The sequence below is a fragment of the Narcine bancroftii genome, chromosome 9 (assembly GCF_036971445.1).
Source record: "Narcine bancroftii isolate sNarBan1 chromosome 9, sNarBan1.hap1, whole genome shotgun sequence".
In the NCBI taxonomy this organism is placed as follows: Eukaryota; Metazoa; Chordata; class Chondrichthyes; order Torpediniformes; family Narcinidae; genus Narcine; species Narcine bancroftii.
The window spans coordinates 7,391,384-7,409,998 of NC_091477.1; the positions used below are offsets into that span (position 1 = coordinate 7,391,384).

An 18,615-nucleotide genomic window follows, 5' to 3' on the forward strand; every position below is an offset into this window, starting at 1 on the left:
TTGCTCCCTAATGTACAACTTGTTAGATCTCTTCCTGCAACAACATTCCAGCTGTGCTATTATCACCCAATAATTTAAAAAAAACACAATGAGGAAATAAAATTCTGGCACACTGCCAGCCTGAAACAAATCCTGAGATGTTGATTCAAATTTGAGCTGATTTTCAATGTTTAACAAAAACCAGATCAGATGGTTACAATCTCCCGTAAGGGTTACATTTATCTTCTCCAAATCAGATACTAAAGCCTGCTCCATGCATAATATCTTCTTCAAAGTTAATTTGGATTTCTCAGTGAACAGCTGGGAGACAGAATGAGCTTTCCGCGGCTGAATGGGAAGATATCCCTCCTTCCTTCTCTCCTACCATATTAAGTATTTCCTGCGATGATTATTCTCTCTCCACCATAACTTTTATGAAGAGCCTTTCACGATGACAAAACTCAAAGTCCACCAAACATCTGTCTGCATTATTGACCCAGCCCAAGTTTTCACCACCAGCCATTTGGCAATATATATTCATTGATTTATTTAGAGTCTTCCAGTTATACAGCATGGAAACAGGCCTTGCTGCCCAACTGCTCCATGCTGACAAGTGTCTACGTGGGCTAGACTCATTTGCCTGCATTTGGCCATTATCCCTCAAAACATTGCAATTTTAATTCACTTCACTTCATATCTATTTTTTTTTCTTTGTGGTATTAACGTGTTAATTGTACTTAAATTAAATCAGCAAATGGTTAAATTAGATCGAAGACACAGCCTGCTATGGTGGTATTGTCAGCAAAATTGTAAACGGAGTTGTTGTCGTACCAAATCACACAGTCATAAGTGTAAATCAAGTAGTGTAGGGGGATAAGTGTGCCCCTAACCCTAACCCTAACTCAGCATTTTCTCCTACCCTCCCAGCTATATCCACCTATGACCTCTTGTGCTCCTCTCCCTGCCCCTTTCTCTCTCCTCCCATCTCCTCCCCTCACCATTTTGTTCGGACACCTGTCTGATTTTTGTTCATACCTTGACGAAAGGCTCAGAACTCAACCATCCGTCACCCTTTACTTCCTATTGATGCTGCAATGACAGCTGAGTTTCCCCAGCACTTTTATATTGGGGTCAAGAAGCCCTTGTGATTCAGACACGTGGAGTTTACCTCTGAACCAAAAATGAAGATGGTTAATTTAACAAAAACTGACAAGCTCTAGTAATCCTTCTTCAATAATAACTCCAAGGCAAGGAAGCTGAGGTCATCTTCTGGTGGTTTATTGTCACCATACACAGGGACTGAAACAAATCATTGCTCAGTTTCTGACCCAACGGACTGCAGGTTTCAATATCAACAAACTTTCAAACACAGAGCCACAGAGTCTTGCTCAGGTTTAACTTACAATAACACTGCATCCCTGGTTACCTCAAGTAGGAGACTGTAGAGTTCACCTAACCCACTGGCCGAAGCTGTAGCAGCAGATTTGTAGTTTCAATTCCCCCTCATTGTACACCAAAGATTTCTGAATTCATCTCGTCTGACAAAAAAAAAGAAATTTCCAACCATGCCACTTTATTCAATATTCCAGAGCTAATTTATTTTGCATTGTGGTTTAAAACTAGTAATCATCAGTAGATATGTTTTTGCATTGTTTTCTGATGTACACTTAGATCCTTTCCACGTAATATTTATAAAGTTTTACATTGTTGCAGTACATAACTAGGCCATTCAGCCCATTGAGTGTCTGACCTCAGAAACCTGCTGGGTTTTACATTCTTCTCCTTAAATTCCCTTTTCATCTTTCTATCAGGTTGTCAGAATTGTTCTCTCCCAGTTGCACTTATTTACTGATCTTCACCCTCCTCTGGTTTAAATAAACCAATTGCAGTCTATCCAATATTTGCTAACCTTTGCCAGTCCTGGAAACAGCCTTGTACCCTGTCCAATTGAATCGCACAAAATGGTGGACGTAAATTTTGTCCCAGACCATGTGGTATACAGACAACCTTTCTACTTCTTTATTCTATCTCATCTTACTGACCCGCCCTACCGCTGACCTGTGTTCATACATTACAAAGTCCCTCTGCTTCTCCACACTGCTCGATATCCTTCCATTCACTAGTTATTCCCTTTGCCTCATTGTACTGCAGTAAATATATTATCTCAGACATCCAGTGTACATAGAACAATACAAATCTCTGGCCCATGACAAGCATTCTGACCGTGACACCAATTGAAACTTATCACATCGGCCTGTAAACGCTGTATATCCATCCTGCCTCTTCACGTGCCTGGTAAATGCATCTTAAACATTGCTATCATATATGCATCAACATCTCCTCTCACAGATTACCAGGCTCTGTCTTAAAAAAAACTTGCCTCATTGAAATTCCTCCCCTAACCAGAAAAATGGTGCCACTGCCGGCTGCCGCAGTGTGGACCTAGGTGAAGTAGGGAGTGGAGACACAGCCCTGCTCCACAGGGTCCTACCGCCTGGTCCTAAGAATAATAGCTCAGTACAGGCTTTCAGTGGCCTGTTAAAGGAACTGGTTTTTTTTTAAATCATGCAACCAGAGGTCTATGTCCAAGATAGCAGTGCTTGTTCTGGACAGTATGCCAACAACGTCTTGCAGATTCCACAGGAGACCCAGTACTGAGCACTAGAAACGGGGAGAAAATCCCTCGTTGAGAAGGAAAAAGAGAAGACGACCCTACGTGACAGTGACTGCGGCAGCAGACCAGTGAGGGACACAGTAGCTGAAGGACCCACACCGGTTGCGGGCTGTTGTTGACTTGAGAGGTCAAATGGCTCACACAGGCTGTGGGCTGCTGCAGACGGACTCATGGGAACCAAGTTTCAGAACCGTGAATCAAGATGGTTTTGAGGGCAAGACGGGCTCCCAAAGGGTCTTGGGCTCTGAAAGCTTTCTGATTGTAATCAGATCTTGGAGCTCGGAGTCATTGTTTGTCTCCAAAGGGACATTCCTTTGCATCTTCATACTGGTGGGGGTGCCAGGCTATGCCAGTGGTGCCTCTTTGTGTCCCTTTACAGCACGGAAAGGTTGAGGAAATTTGTGTAAAATTACATTTTGTGCATTAGTTCTTGACATTAAAGAAATCTTGAAATGAAATCTTAATTTGTTCTCTCAGCATAAACTAGGTGAATTTAAATGTACACATTCTGCATGATAGCAGGCCCTTCCAGCCAATGAGCACGTGAACCCCCAAATACACCAATTTACCTAGAGCGCCCATACATTTTTGAAGGATGAGAGGAAACCCGAGCATGCAGATGAAATCCACACATCCCAAGGGAGAACGTACAACCTTCTGACAGATGGTGCCAGGTTTGAACCCTGCTCACTCGCACTGTTGCACAAACAGCTACTCTAACCGTGCCACCCGGTATTCAAGACTATATAGAGTTGCCTTTCATATAAAGCTTTTGGAAGTGCCTCCTGTGGCTTATTATGTAACTCTGCCAAGTCAGGAGGCTGCAAACTCAAGTCCAGTGCAGTGCTGAACGTCTACTGTTCTATCAGTCAATGCCCTCTGAATAGCCCAAACTATGGCTGATATTGATCAAGCGTCCGCTCGCTCCAAGTTAAAGTTGGGGTTAGCACTTCTTCTGGAGTGAACAAGTAATTTGTCATGGCCAATGTTTATCCCCGAATCATTGCACTGGAAGAGATTGAAAATTACAAGAAATACTGTAAATGCTGCAAACTAAAATATAAACAGACAATGTGGGAAACACTCAGAAGGTTAAGTAGTGTCTGTGGAAAGAGAAACAAAGTTGACGGTTCAATTCTGTTACCCATGTCTATCCTTGCACGAATACTGCATGGTCTGCTGAGACTTTGTGATGGATGATGCTGAACTTATTGTCATTTAAATGTGATGAACAGACACACCAAAATGCCTCGTTGCAGCAGCCAGATAAGTATGCACAAAATGGCAATAGAATAAATGAACATAATATAGTATGAAATAGAAAATTAAATAGATATAAAAGCATATATAAATAAATACTCAGTTAGTGCAAAATAAAAGATGTTTTTATCAAGAAGTTTCAAGTCAAGTCTATTGTCATATCTACAAGTATAATCCAATGCAACAGTGTTCTCTGGCAAAACACGCAGACACACAACCAGACATAACACACCTACAGACAGACAAACAATACACATGCAGGACAAGTATTTTATCTCTAAAAATAAATAAATAACTTGCTTTGTACAAATGAGAGTCTGGGATGGTCAGTGTGAGCAGTTCCTTTGGTCGTTCACCATTCTCACTGCCGGCGGGAAGAAGCTCTTCCTCAGCCTGGTGGTGCTGGCTCTGATACTCCTGTACCTCTTCCCCAGGAGGAACTGAAAGATGTTGCGTGCAGGATGGATGGGTCCGCAATGATCTTGCGCGCCTTCTTCGGACAACGATCCTGGTTGATTGGGATAGGGGGAGTGGGAGAGAGACTCCAGTGATCCTTTCTGCCATTCTTTGGATTGACCTCCAATCATTTCTTTGCAGCAACCATACCACATAGACCATAGAGGTCCTATAGAAGGTTGACATAATGGTGGCCGGTAGCCTTGCCCACTTCAGTCTTCATGGTACTTCACCATCTTTTGGTGGTCCTGGCATAGTTTACGGTTAGGGTAGTTTGGGCAAGTTGAAGAGCCAGAAAAAGAACTGTTCTTAAACCTAGAGGGGGCAAACTTCAGGCTTCTGTACTTTCTGCCTGACAGTAGCAGCAATAAGAGGCTGTAACCAGGGTGATGGAAGTCCACTACAATGTTGGCTGCATTCTTGAAGCAGCGTCTCACATCGATGTCGTCAATGGACATGAGCTTGAAGCTTTTTGCAACAATCTTTTTCTTTTAAATTCAGACCTACAGCATGTTAACAGGCCATACATGCCACTCAAATGCTGTAATTAACCAACAATCCCCGTACATTTTGAAAGATGGGAGGAAATCGAAGTTCCTGGAGGAAACCCACACAGGGGCGAGGAGAATGTTAAAAACTCCTTAAAGCCAGTGCATGCTAACCCACTGACTGCTGTTGTTTTACAAGTCATTATCACTCTGCAGTTTTATGTGCACTTTTTGAGGGCAAATTGAGTGCCAGATTGCTCTATCTTCGACTATTTTGACAAGTATCTAATTTGCTATAAAGCCCTTTGAAGTGATCTAAAGCTAAAAGATGGTGCTATATAAATGTGCCTGTAAGTTGGGTTGCTATCAACAGAATAAGGCTACTCAGTAAAGGCTGACTCATATCAAAGCAACTCTTGCTGACTACATGTAATCACCATTCCCATGAATGAGATTTCAGAGCATGTAATCCCCACCCAGAGAAAACTGATCTGAGGCAGAATAAAGTTATAAACCATTCAAGAAGACTGGTTCTATTACTACCCACTTGACCATGGAACAACAAAACTCTGATCTGCACAGCAAGCTTCAACAGCTGGGAATGGCTTCAATCCTTCATTGCGTTCAGACAGCCTGCCAGTCCGTGCAATGGGCTGAAATTGATGTGATTGGCAATTGCTTTAAGAAAAGCAGGAGTCATGAACAAACAGGAGTTTGGACCAGCATCAAATAAGATGGATTCACTTTTCAACCCTGGCGAGGATCAGAGAAAAAAAAGAGGAGCTTAATTGAGTAATACTTCCTTAGATGGACAATTCCTCAACCAATTACAGCATTATAGATTGAGAAGTATGGTATTGTTTGGCTGTCTCCAGTTGTGAAGTTATGGAAAGTAGCTGCCAGTTTTAAATTATAATTCTCTTCAATGAAACTTGGCTCATGAAACGTTGATACCACAGTTGGTGTAAACTGGCTTCAAAGCATTTAAGGAGTTGTTAACCTGGTCTATTTGCTTTTAGTTTGAACAATTGTGATTGTAGTTCAGACTTTGAGCATTCCTAATCCTGGTATTTTATTGTCCAATCTGACTTCACTCCAATACAATGCATTCTATGTCCTTCTGAATTTATTTTGAGCAGAGATAAGGCAGCTACACGATGAAGCAAAACAGAAAGTATTCTTGGACAATTTTTGTGTACACTTAATCTCAGTCAGAAGGTACAATTTTTGTGTCCAAATTCAGGACTCTCAACAAAAAAAAATATGAGCTCTTTGTGGACCCAAGGATGTTCTCTTCTTGGAAAAATGTTGCAGATCTCTATTACAAAGAGTAACAGGGATATTGTCCCCTCCATTTGCATTACAAATTAAATTGAATTGTTGATCATTGTAACTAACATGTACCTCAAACCAGTGAAAAACTTTTATTTTATGTGCTATCCAGGCAAGTCTACACATTCTTAACAGTAGGGAATGCAATAATGAAATAAACATCCAGGGTGTAGTGTTATACGAAGTGAATGCATGCAAGATGTGGTGTGACAGGAAGTCAAAGCATGCAGGGAGTAGTGTTACAGGAAGATAATGCATGCAGGGTGTAGTGTTACAGGGAGTCAAAGTGTGCAGGGTGTAGTATGTAGTGTTACAGGAAGTCATACTGTGCAGGGTGTGTTACAGGAAAATAATGCATGCAGGTATAATGTATAGTGTTAAGGAAGTCAAACCATGCATGCTGTGGTATTACAGGAAATCAAAGTGTGCAGGATGTAGTGTTACAGGAAGTCAGTGTAAGGTAAAGTACAGGATATAGAGAGAAGGAGAGGTGAAACAGTTGAGGTCCATTTAAGAGTCTGATAACTGCAAGAAAGAAAGTGTCCTTGTCTCTGAGCTTTGTATGTCTTCCAAAGCAGATAATCTAATCTGCTCATACGAAAATTGGCTGCTGCATTTCACACATAACAACAATGAACTTCAGTACTTTAGAAATACTTCACTGAAAGGGAAAGGTACAACACAAAGGCAAGTATATCTTTGTTTAAGACTTAAGACTACACTTTTAAAGCCAACCCCAAGCTGTTCAGCTGGCAATTTCCAACCAAAAGTCTCCAGCATCATGAACTCTGCTGCAGTGGAATAAAAGAAAAACTGCAGCCAAATTGTTTGAAGCGCAGCATGGCAGCTAAATTTAAATTCAGTTCAATAAATCCAGACTAAAAACCAAGAATCAGGAGTCGTGACTTTGAAAAGACTGAGTTGCTGTTAAAAAAAAACATTTAGTCCTTGAATAAGCTGAAGGGAAGGCAATCTGTTGTTCTTCCCCAGTACTTACCTTCAAACAATGTGGCTAACTCCAAACTCTCTTCAGATGAGACCAGTGATGCAGTCGCATTGAAAGGCAATTCAGCTCCCGCTTCGCAAGGGCGATTAGGGATGGATAATAAATACTAGCCTTGGTGGAAATGTGCAATCCTTTCCGCAGCACCAAAAGACTGGGCTGATTGCTCAGCAGAGTTAAATAGCACACTAATACAGATGGAATAATGACCATATATACACGTCTTATTGTCAAATTTGGTAGACCATTTTTAAAGATGCATTTATGATGTCGAATCTTATATGGACGCTAATTTTGAGGGGCTGAAATTCATACTAGACCATGTCATACCATGTCAGTAGCAGACGTCCAAATTATATCTAAAAGAATGAAAATACAATGAATTAAATACAGAGTTTGCACATCAAAACACTCGTCCTTCCACGGGGGACTGCGGTAAGCATCTGCTCGTCAGAGGCGCTGGGAGTTCCGATGGGCGGGTGGCCGGGGCCGAGGTGAGAGCCCGCATTCAAGTGTTGGGAGATGGCGGGTGGCCAAGGCCAAGGCGTGAGTTGACATTCAAGGCGTTGGGAATTCCAGCCTGTGGGCGGCTGGGGCCAAGGCAACAGACTAGGGTTGACTTTTACACAAGATATTGCTATAATTTTGCGAAAAATAGAGTTCGGCTTTTCCTGGAAATCAACTTTTACATGAGTATATACAGTACTGCGAGGATGCAGACAAACCACTGTTCAGTATTTGACCACAGAGTTCAGGCACTATCATGTTGTACAGTCCTGGAGTTATGGAAACCTACAGCGCACAAACAGGTTCTTCAGCCCAACTTGTCTATGTCAACCAAGCCATTCCTCTTTGCCTGCATTCACCTATATCTCACCAAACCTTTCCTATCCAAGCACCAGCCAAAATGTTTTTTAAACATTACAGTTGTCCATGCCTTCACCACTTCCTCTGGCAGCTCGTTCCACAACCCTTCAGATCCATTTTAAATCTTTTCCATCTCACTTTAAATCTATGCCCTAGTTTCAGATTCTTCTACCCTGGGGGGGTTAAAAAATTCTATTTATCTTATCTATTTGCCTCATGAATTGATAAGCCCTTATAAGGTTCTCCTTTAGCTTCCTACCATCCATGGAGAAAAGACCATGCCTCAGTTTTGAGGGAGTGCTGAACTGAGGCATTGTCTATCAAGTGATGTGAATTGTTCATAAACACCCTCACAGGACATCGTCCTGCTGCTTGTGGAACCTACCGGTGTAATATTACTGCTGCATTTCCATAAAAAACTCAAAGAATCCAGAGTCCAATTGTTCTATTCGCACATCAACAAAGACATGGTGCATTGGTGGGGGAGGTGTGTGGCAGGTTGGGTTTGGATAGGCAAGGGTTCGAGAAAAAAGGAGCTGGTGCTGGGGCCTGGAGTGTGGGCTAGAAACACATGTTGAAATTACCACGTTTTAGCTCACTGGGTTCTGTTTTTCATGCCCTTCTTTAACTCTTTGGATTCTGTGTCCTGATTTTCAGGAACGACCATCAAGCGCATATACTCCGTGTCCCCATTTTCTTGGACTGGTTTTATACCCAACCACAAGCTAGTTCGTACTGGTCTTCGTACTGTAGTTTACCCGTGGAGTGCAGTATAATTATGAAAGGTTAAAAATGGCCGGAGTCCAAAGGGTTAAATTCCCCGGGTTCGCTGGAAACTTTAGTCTAAGTTTAAAAAAAGCCTTGCTTGTGACCCCACCAACAACCAAAGTACAGGTATACCCTGTTTAACAAATAATCACTTGAAGAAAATTAACTTTTACGAAGAAACCTGTATTCAATTTTACAAAAGAATTTGAATGTTTACATAGGAATGCTCTAATTTCGTAAAATGGGGTACACCTGACCAAACACAACTCCATCACCTAAGGGCAGACTTACCACGACCTTGCGGAGGCCAGACGGAAGTTCTCAGACACTACCCTCGGACAATGGACCCCAACTACATTCCTGCATCTGCAATCCGCTGTGCTCCAATCCAGCAAACCTGGTTTTCTGGCACCATCCAGGTGCATCATTGCCTGGGACGGGAATCTGCTCCGCCCAAGACTACAAAAAACTGCAGAGGGTTGTGAAGGTGGCTCGGTCCACCCCTCTCTGCCATAGACACGATCTACATTTCCCACTGCCTTGGAAAAGCATCCCACCTTGGTCAGACTCCCTTCGCCATCCGCTCCCCCACTCACATCACAAAGAAGATTTAGAAGTGTGAGATCTGCGCTGCACCAGTTTCTGGAAATTACCTTCCCTGATGTTATCAGACTCCTGGATGACTCTCACAATATCAAAACTGTGTTTGTTGCCTTTCCTCTGTACCTCTCCCTGTAATACCAAACTTCTGTCTTTACCTTACTTGCTGTACTGTATACAAAGTGCCCAGCTAGACTGCTGCCAAAACAAACTTTATCTGCACCTTGGTAAAGGTGACAATCAACTTGAACTTGAAAAGTCCCAAGCATGTCACCTTATCAGAGTATTACTTCACTTCAAAAGAATTACTCCGGCAGTAGATTCCAAGGTCCAAGTCTTGTGTTATATAAAGACAAATCTTCCTTAATGAAATGTAATAATACTTCGTTGGATGTAAGTTGGTGTGGGGTGGGGAGGTGAAAGGTAATGGCTCACAAAAGCCTCCAAATAAAAGTAAATTGTCTTAAAATTCCTTATGAAGCCAATCACATCCTTTTGTGTCCCCGATAAAATATCGCAAAGAAATAATGGGAGCAAAGGGTCAATCTGTTTATAGGTTATTACACTGTGGAGGAATGTCAGTGAGCATTAGGAAGTGAGCTGTAATAGATCAGGATGTCTTGAAATATAATGGCCCAACTACTGGAGCTCCCAAGACGGCAGCACTGCTACTGATGCGGACCTGCGTAGAGAGGAGAGTGGAGACAATGCCTCGCCCGTGGGGTCCACCGCGAGGCGAGGAACCCACACAGGCTGTGGGCTGCTGGCAACCATTGCCAACAGTCTCTCACCAGGCTGAAGACTGTTGGGGATTGGCTGGGGGGGGGTACCAAGGATTGGAATCAAGATGCGAGAGGGTGCCGATGGCTTCTTGATCATGCCCTGAGGTTTGGATCTGGAGCTCGGGTCACCGATGGTTTGGATTGAAGGCTGCGGAGGCTGCGGGAGCGCTGGAGGTGAATCCACAGACACTCGGTGAATCTTGGGGGGGGGGGGAGGGGAACCTCTCTTTTGCTTCTCTCTCTCTCTCTCTCTCTCTCTGACTTTAAGGGGCACTGGGCAATTTCTGCTGACAGCAAATCTTTGACTGTGTTACTGTGAAGGAAATTTTACATAATACACTTCAGGACAATAAAATAATCTTGATTATTGAAAACAGTGCAGTGGACCCCAGCAGTGGCATGGGAGAGCAGCCTAGTTCAAAGTGCACAGTGCAGGGGGGGGGGGGGGGGGGGGGGTTTGATGACACCGCCTCCTGCTGCAGAGGTGGGGAATAATGCCAGGATTTTGACGAAAAGCAATGTTTTGCAGCTCTTACAGCAACTAATTCATCGTTGATGTGGGTGGAATTACAAAGAGCGACTCCTTCCAATTTAGTGTACACCCCCTCAAATGACTCTCCTAATGTGTCACTGAAAGATCAAAACAAAATTAGACTCCATCAGCCCCATTGCTGCTCCAGTTAATTATTTATTTAGATTTCTGTACCGAGTCCCACAGAGGTCATTACACCTCATGCATACACTGATCGTGGTTTGTATATTCATCTCTGCAGGGACAAAGCATAGCAGGAAGCAAAATGTCAGAAATAATTAAGGAAAAGTACACCAACTGTTCATTTTCATCTCAACCGCCATAACAGCAATAATAAACAGATTTCCAGAAGCAAAGCAGAAGAAGTGGATTATTGAAGCTATAACTTGGCTGAACCCTCAACCTTCAAGGCCAATTCTGAGTGGATGTTAGTTACTCTTCCAAGATTTACTCCAGAAGGTTGTGAACTCAGCCAGCGCCATCACGGACACCAGTCTTCACTCCATCACGGACACCAGTCTTCACTCCATCACGGACACCAGTCTTCACTCCATCACGGACACCAGTCTTCACTCCATCACAGTCACCACTCCATCACGGACACCAGACTTCACTCCATCAAGGACACCAGTCTTTATTCCATCACGGATACCAGTCTTCACTCCATCAAGGACACCAGTCTTCACTCCATCAGAGAAACCAGACTTCATTTCATCAAGGACACCAGTCTTTACTCCATCACGGACTCCAGTCTTCACTCCATCACGGACTCCAGTCTTCACTCCATCAAGGACATCAGTCTTCACTCCATTAAGGACATCTATAAGAGGTGGTGTCTCAAGAAAGCAGCCTCTATCCTCATCACCCAGGCCATGCCTTCGTTTCACTGCTACCATCAGGAAGGAGGTACAGGAGCTTGAAGATGCACACCCAACATTACAAAAGCAGCTTCTTCCCCTCTTAGATTTCTGAACCTTTTTTTTCATTTGTGCACCAATTATTTTTTAAATCTTGTATTTACAGGACTGTAATTTATAACACTTTGCTGTCTGTAATGCACAATTCTGCTGCCGCAGAACAACAAATTTTGCGATGGTTGTTCATGACAATAAATTCTGACCTAATTTTCATATCAGTGTGAGTTTATTGTCATATACATACGTACCACAAACAGATGCGCCAAGATGATTTCCTTGCCCGTTTTCTGGTGCACTGTGCTACTCCTCCACTCCCCTGGAGTCTTCAACCCCTTGTAGCTGCTGCCGATCAGAGGCGCCGCCATCTTGGGCGCAGACCCCGTGGTCGTGGGATTTTAAATAAAGCTACTGTAAGCTCTTTTAACGGGCCATTCAAAGTCTGTATGGAGCTGACAGCAGTTGACTAGGCGGTTGGACCCCACAGGAGCGCTGTATCTCCGCTGCTCGCACCCTGCAGGTCCACACCAGAGGAAAGTACGAACATAACAGCGGTTCCAGCAGTACTGCTAATTTTATACAAGCCGAGCTTGAGAATATTCAGAAGATGAATGCAATGGCTTTCATCTTTAAAACATAAAACATAGTCGATGTTTCCATAACCCTACCCTTACCATTAAGGTGTTCCCATTACCTACCTCCATCCCTACCTTGGGCGATGTGCAAAACGGGAGACTGACACAGACGCTACTTTTTTCCCACCTTTTCCTTCCTGGGTTTGATTCCAGGTATGAGGTACTTTTGCATCACACATACACAACACTTAATGTCAGTCATTTGGCCAGGAGAGAGGGAACAGGATGTGTGGCAGGTCGTGGAATGCTAAAATTAGGGAGTGAGTGACAGAGTGTGACTGGCAGAGAAGACCTGCCAGGCACAACCTGCCCCATCTTTGGAAGGATCTATAACCTATCAGTGACAGAATCCACTGAATTGGATTATCCTTTATCAATGTCTTCTGAAACGTTGTCTGACCATTTCTGCCCATTGATGCTGCCCAGCCTGCTGAGTTCCAACTTGTTGCCCCAAGAATGCAGCATCCATAGCTTTTGTGACAATGAGAGGGAGGGGTGTTCTTTCATTGTGTGTGTGTGTGTGTGTGTGTGTGTGTGTGTGTGTGTATACATGTCTATATGTGCGTGTCTATTTGTATGTGTGTACATGTGTACATGTCCTCCATCAGCCAGCTCCCCACCATGACTACCAGCCCCCCCACATCTCCATCGGGCACACAAAACTCAAAACGGTCAACCAGTTTACCTATCTCGGCTGCACCATTTCATCAGATGCAAGGATCGACAATGAGATAGACAACAGACTCGCCAAGGCAAATAGCGCCTTTGGAAGACTACACAAAAGAGTCTGGAAAAACAACCAACTGAAAAACCTCACAAAGATAAGCGTATACAGAGCCGTTGTCATACCCACACTCCTGTTCGGCTCCGAATCATGGGTCCTCTACCGGCACCACCTACGGCTCCTAGAACGCTTCCACCAGCGTTGTCTCCGCTCCATCCTCAACATCCATTGGAGCGCTCACACCCCTAACGTCGAGGTACTCGAGATGGCAGAGGTCGACAGCATCGAGTCCACGCTGCTGAAGATCCAGCTGCGCTGGATGGGTCACGTCTCCAGAATGGAGGACCATCGCCTTCCCAAGATCGTATTATATGGCGAGCTCTCCACTGGCCACCGTGACAGAGGTGCACCAAAGAAAAGGTACAAGGACTGCCTAAAGAAATCTCTTGGTGCCTGCCACATTGACCACCGCCAGTGGGCTGATAACGCCTCAAACCGTGCATCTTGGCGCCTCACAGTTTGGCGGGCAGCAGCCTCCTTTGAAGAAGACCGCAGAGCCCACCTCACTGACAAAAGGCAAAGGAGGAAAAACCCAACACCCAACCCCAACCAACCAATTTTCCCTTGCAACCGCTGCAATCGTGTCTGCCTGTCCCGCATCGGACTGGTCAGCCACAAACGAGCCTGCAGCTGACGTGGACTTTTTACCCCCTCCATAAATCTTCGTCCGTGAAGCCAAGCCAAAGAAAAGAACATGTGTATGCATATATACATGTCTGTCACTGTGGGTCTGTGTGTGGGTGTGTGTGTGTGTGTGTGTGTGTGTGTGTGTGTTAGAAACAAGCAGATGATGTGGATGAGAGAGACACAGACAGACATTGCTAAATTCCAGAGATTCCAGGTGTCCATAACTTTCTGTGGATTGAACAACACAGACAAAGGATTTTAACACAACCAACCAGATTAGCAGAGACACATTTGCAGCTAATTAAATTGTGTCCTGTCAGCTCATTACTCCATGACCTCCCTTCACTCTCCTGCGGAACAATGCACCCAGTCACTGACCAACTCCTGCTCCCCCCCTCCCCCTCCCCCTCCCACACTTCCAGCCCACAAAGCAAACTAAAGTGCCAGAAAACCAAATCAATAAGGTGGTGCCACAAAGAATTTCCATACCTTCAGTCACAGAGGCAACTAATTAAGGCAGAAGCCAAGTTAACAGTAAAGACCAAGTGGTAGATAAAAGGGTATAAAATTCACTCTTATGGAACAATCAGCCTTCAATCTTATGTTTTTAACACCAGTGTCTTCCAACTAAAGCCAAATGTAAAAACACAAAAACCAGCCAATTAAAGCCCTATGTCACTAATCTGCTCCTCTCTTTTTCCTTGGAGAGAGAGAAAAGTGATATAGGAGTAAGTAGAGATGGGGTCAGTGGAATCTTATTAGGGGCAAAATATCACCCAGAATTAGAAAAGTCAATGTTCTTGTCGTTAGATTTAAGGCTGGAGTGGACCATGAAAGTTTGCCAGACGCTGTGATTTTAGTAAAAACAGAACTGCTGGAGGAACTCAGCTGGTATCACAGCATCCATGGGAGGTAAAGATATACTGCATCACTAACGTTTTGGGCCTGAGCCCTTACTCAAGGTTTGTGGGTGCCCGAGGGATATGATGTGTCGCCCCTGTTTATGACCATGGTTATTGCAGTTCAAATAATCATATTTTGTCCTCAAAACACATTTAGTGGAAACATCCTTGTGATGAATTCCCTCTTGAGGATGGCCACACCAGTGCCTTGAGAACATGCCACAGGAAATCCAGCACAATGAGCCTCACTCTGTGCTATTGTAACTATCCAGAGCAGAGACAATAGTCCCATTCACACAGTAGCCTCTTTTAAACTGCAGCACCTGGGTGGCCCTCCTGGGACCCCGAGTGATGACTGGGACAAAGGTGCTGGAAGCTCCTTTTAAATTGCAGGGGGATCTACCCAATAAATCACCAACCCAGCAATTTAAGGGGATTCCCACCCCCTGCAATGATTCGTCATGCACTCACTGGAAGTACTGACGGATGTTCAGATGCCAGCTGCCCAGTGATGTGCGCACGCAAACACTGACGTCACCGGAATAAGTGGGTCGTCCATTTTCCTGTTCAAATCGCCTATAGATGCAACCTAGATACGTTTAACTGGGTTCCCTGACTACCTCTGAGGTAGGTCAGGGGCCCAGTTGGATTCCGACGGGATTGACCGGGTCTGACTGGGGCGCTAACCCCATTTTTCACGGCAGTTTGGAAAGGGCCTTCTGGCCCTTTAACCCGGTAGTTAACCACCAATCTAAGGTTTAACACGCCAGAGTGAACACTCATGAATCCGCACGCAGGCGTCAGATCACCCCCAGGGATAAACCACCTAGGGAGGTTACCGACTCGTTTTGAATTGGCATACAGGTTAGGCCAATGTGAAAGGGTCAGGGGATGTGCAGGATGTCACCGCTGCAGGATAGGCACCCCTATGCTCTGGCATCCCGACTGATGAGTGTGAAAGTGTGCAGAGAACCAGTGTGAATGTTAAATACACAATTTTCAATCGTTTCATTGAACCGCCAATTTACCGGTTAGTGAATGTGAACAGGACTAACGTTATTGATTCCAACTTCCCCATCTCCATTGCTCAATATGAAGGTGTCAATTTCTGGTGTGGTCATGACCATGTCATGAAATTGGTTGCTTTGTGGCAGCTCGACAGTGCATAAATTACACTTAAAATATACGTTGGTGCAAAAGAAGAGGAAGTGAGGTCGTGTCCGTGGTTTGCTGTCCATTCAGAAATCTGATGGCAGAGGGGAAGAAGCTGTGCTTGTCTGCAGGCTCCTATACCTCCTCTCTGAAGCTAGCAGTGTACATTGAAGAGTAGCTGCATTGAAGAGTAGCTGCATTGAAGATTAGCTGCATTGAGGGCAAAGTTCAGAATGCTGTAGGTTCAAATCCCACTCGATAAATAGCAGCAAAGAAATCATGAGCAATGATAATGGAGTGCTTTCTTATCAAAGATTCCATCTTCTGGTTGAGAGATTGTTAATCTTCTTCCTAACTTGTTCCTCCAGTCACTCCTGTTTAATGATCAAGCATATTCTGTTCAGTGGACATAAAGGATCACAAAGCACTCTCTTGAATACAGCAGGAGAATATTCTACTGGTGTTCACCTAGTACTTCTCCCTCAGTCAATTCAAATTGCCTCGTAAAATGGGTTAACCTAACCATTTACTGGTTGAAAACCCAAGTACATTTGAAAGGGCCAAACTGGGCAAGCCCAATCAAAATCTACCCCAGTCCCAGACCTACCTCGGAGGTGGTCAGGGAACCCAGTAAAACTTACTTGGGTGTCCTCCTCTGCATATTTGAACGGGGAAATGGCTCACCCAGTTACTCTGGAACTTCAAACAGAAAGAAGACAGCAAACAGGTGATTCCCTGCGGCTGTGTGATGTGTCACTCACCATGTCATCACAGGGGCGGGATCCCCCTTAAATTGCGGGGTTGGCAATTTAACAGGTAGGTTAGATGTATTGAAATCGTCATCTTATAAACCCACATTACTGAATTCGGACTATAAGATTATTGCCAAAGCCAAAGTATTTGCCAAAATTAACTAATGCAGACCAAACTGCCTTTGTGCAAAAGAGATGATCTGCAGATAATGTAAGCAGATTGCTCAGTGTAATTCATCTGGTACAAGCAAGAGATGATTTGAATGTCACTGAAGCCTTTGATGTGGAAAAAGCCTTCGACAGACTGGAATGGGATTTTCTATTTGAGGTGCTGGAAGAATTTTGGATAGGGCAAACATGTATAAATTGAATTAAAGCTCTATATTCTGAGCCTAAAGACAAAGTGATCACTAACGGGCAAATTTCATCACTCTCCCATTATCCAGATCCAGTACACAGGGCTGTCCATTATCTCCAGCTCTCTTTATCCTTACTACTGAGCCATTAGCAGAATCTATCTGAGGAGATCCAGACATAAAAGGATTCAGGATCAATCAGGAAGAACATGAGATTAAATTATTTGCTGTTGAAGTACTGATATTTCTGACATTACCACATTACAAAATCTGCAATCTAAATGGAGAATTATGGGATAGTTTTGGGCTATAAAGTCAATTGGGATGAAAGCAAAATTATGCCACTTACAGGAGGGAATTATAATCAAATTCAGAGAAATTCACAATTTAAATGGTCACTAAATAGTATAAAATCTTTAGGGATAAAGATAGATAGTAACTTACAGAATTTATATAAGTTGAACTGTATTCCTTTGCTTAAGAGAATTGAGGAAGACCTTGGTAAATAAATGACTTTCCCAATAACTCTTGTTGGCAGGGTCAATTGCATAAAAATGAATGTGTCACCAAGAGCCCAATACCTCTTCCAGACATTACCGATTCCATTACCTCAGAAGTTTTTTCAAGGCTTAAGCAAAAGCATTAGGAAATTCCTCTGAAAGGGTAAGCCACAAAGTTTCTTTTGATAAGTTATCATAGGATTAACAATGGACGATAAAATCCTAGACAACTCGTCCCAAAAAGGGATCAAAACGTATCGAGGATTGTTGTGAGCAGGGACAATTAATGTCATTTGATCAATTAAAAACCAAATATGGTGTAACTAATAATACTTTCTTCTGCTATTTTCAATTAAGATCTCATTTAAAGATAAATTGGGCCCTATGATGACCTTATCATAGTGCAGAGGTAAGGTTCAAAAGGGGACTACAAAGAAATGTATTCAAAAGCATATTTCCTACTTCAAATGGGTACCCCGAAACAAGGGTTACATAAATCTAGATAAAGCTGGTCTGACTTATTTCGGGACAGCATGACCAATACTATTAACAAAAGGTATAGATAGGTGCAATGTAATTTCTTGCCCAACTACATCTTATGCCGCAAAAATTACACAAATTAGAATCAGAAATATCAGATCAATGTTTAAGATGTGGCAAAAAAGCAGGAACCTTTTTGCATTCAAACTGGTCATATTCCAAGGTAAGGCCTTTCTGGGAAGATTTGGGAAATCAGAACAAATCACTAAGATTCGATTTATACAGATACTGGAAATGTTTATATTGGGAAATACAGCAGATGTAAGGCCTGAAATTAGGCTGTCGAAGCACTAATTTAAAATTGTAAAGATCGCATTGGCAGTGACCAGGAAATGTATAGCAGTTACCTGGAAATCTGATTCCCATCTAGATATGACTCTTTTGAAAAAGCAGAAATACATTCCCCTGGAGAAAAAAAAATCTTTTAACAGGAAAAAATACATTGTTTTTCTAAAAGTTAGAGTCCATATCTTCAACATGTAGGTGTAGATTCTTAACAATGCCTCCCTCCCCTACCCTCAATCCCCTGCATCCATATCCCCTTGGCAGGAGATTGATGAATCCAATGAAACCATTTTCTTTTTATTATTTTCTTTTTTCATCTCTTTTTCTTTTCTCTCTTCAATTCTATTGATTATTTATCTCTTACTTTTACCCCTGGATGGATGGAAGGGGGGAGGGTTAGGGCTTGTTCATCTTTTTTCTTGTTTTC

The 18,615-nt window shown here is 43.3% G+C and overlaps 1 protein-coding gene across 3 annotated transcripts in view; it reads right to left on the minus strand.

The window, feature by feature from the left end:
- Positions 1–18,615, minus strand: part of LOC138743161 (protocadherin-1-like) — a 431,442-nt gene that overhangs the window by 363,178 nt on the left and 49,649 nt on the right. The gene's annotated exons all lie outside the window — the stretch shown is intronic.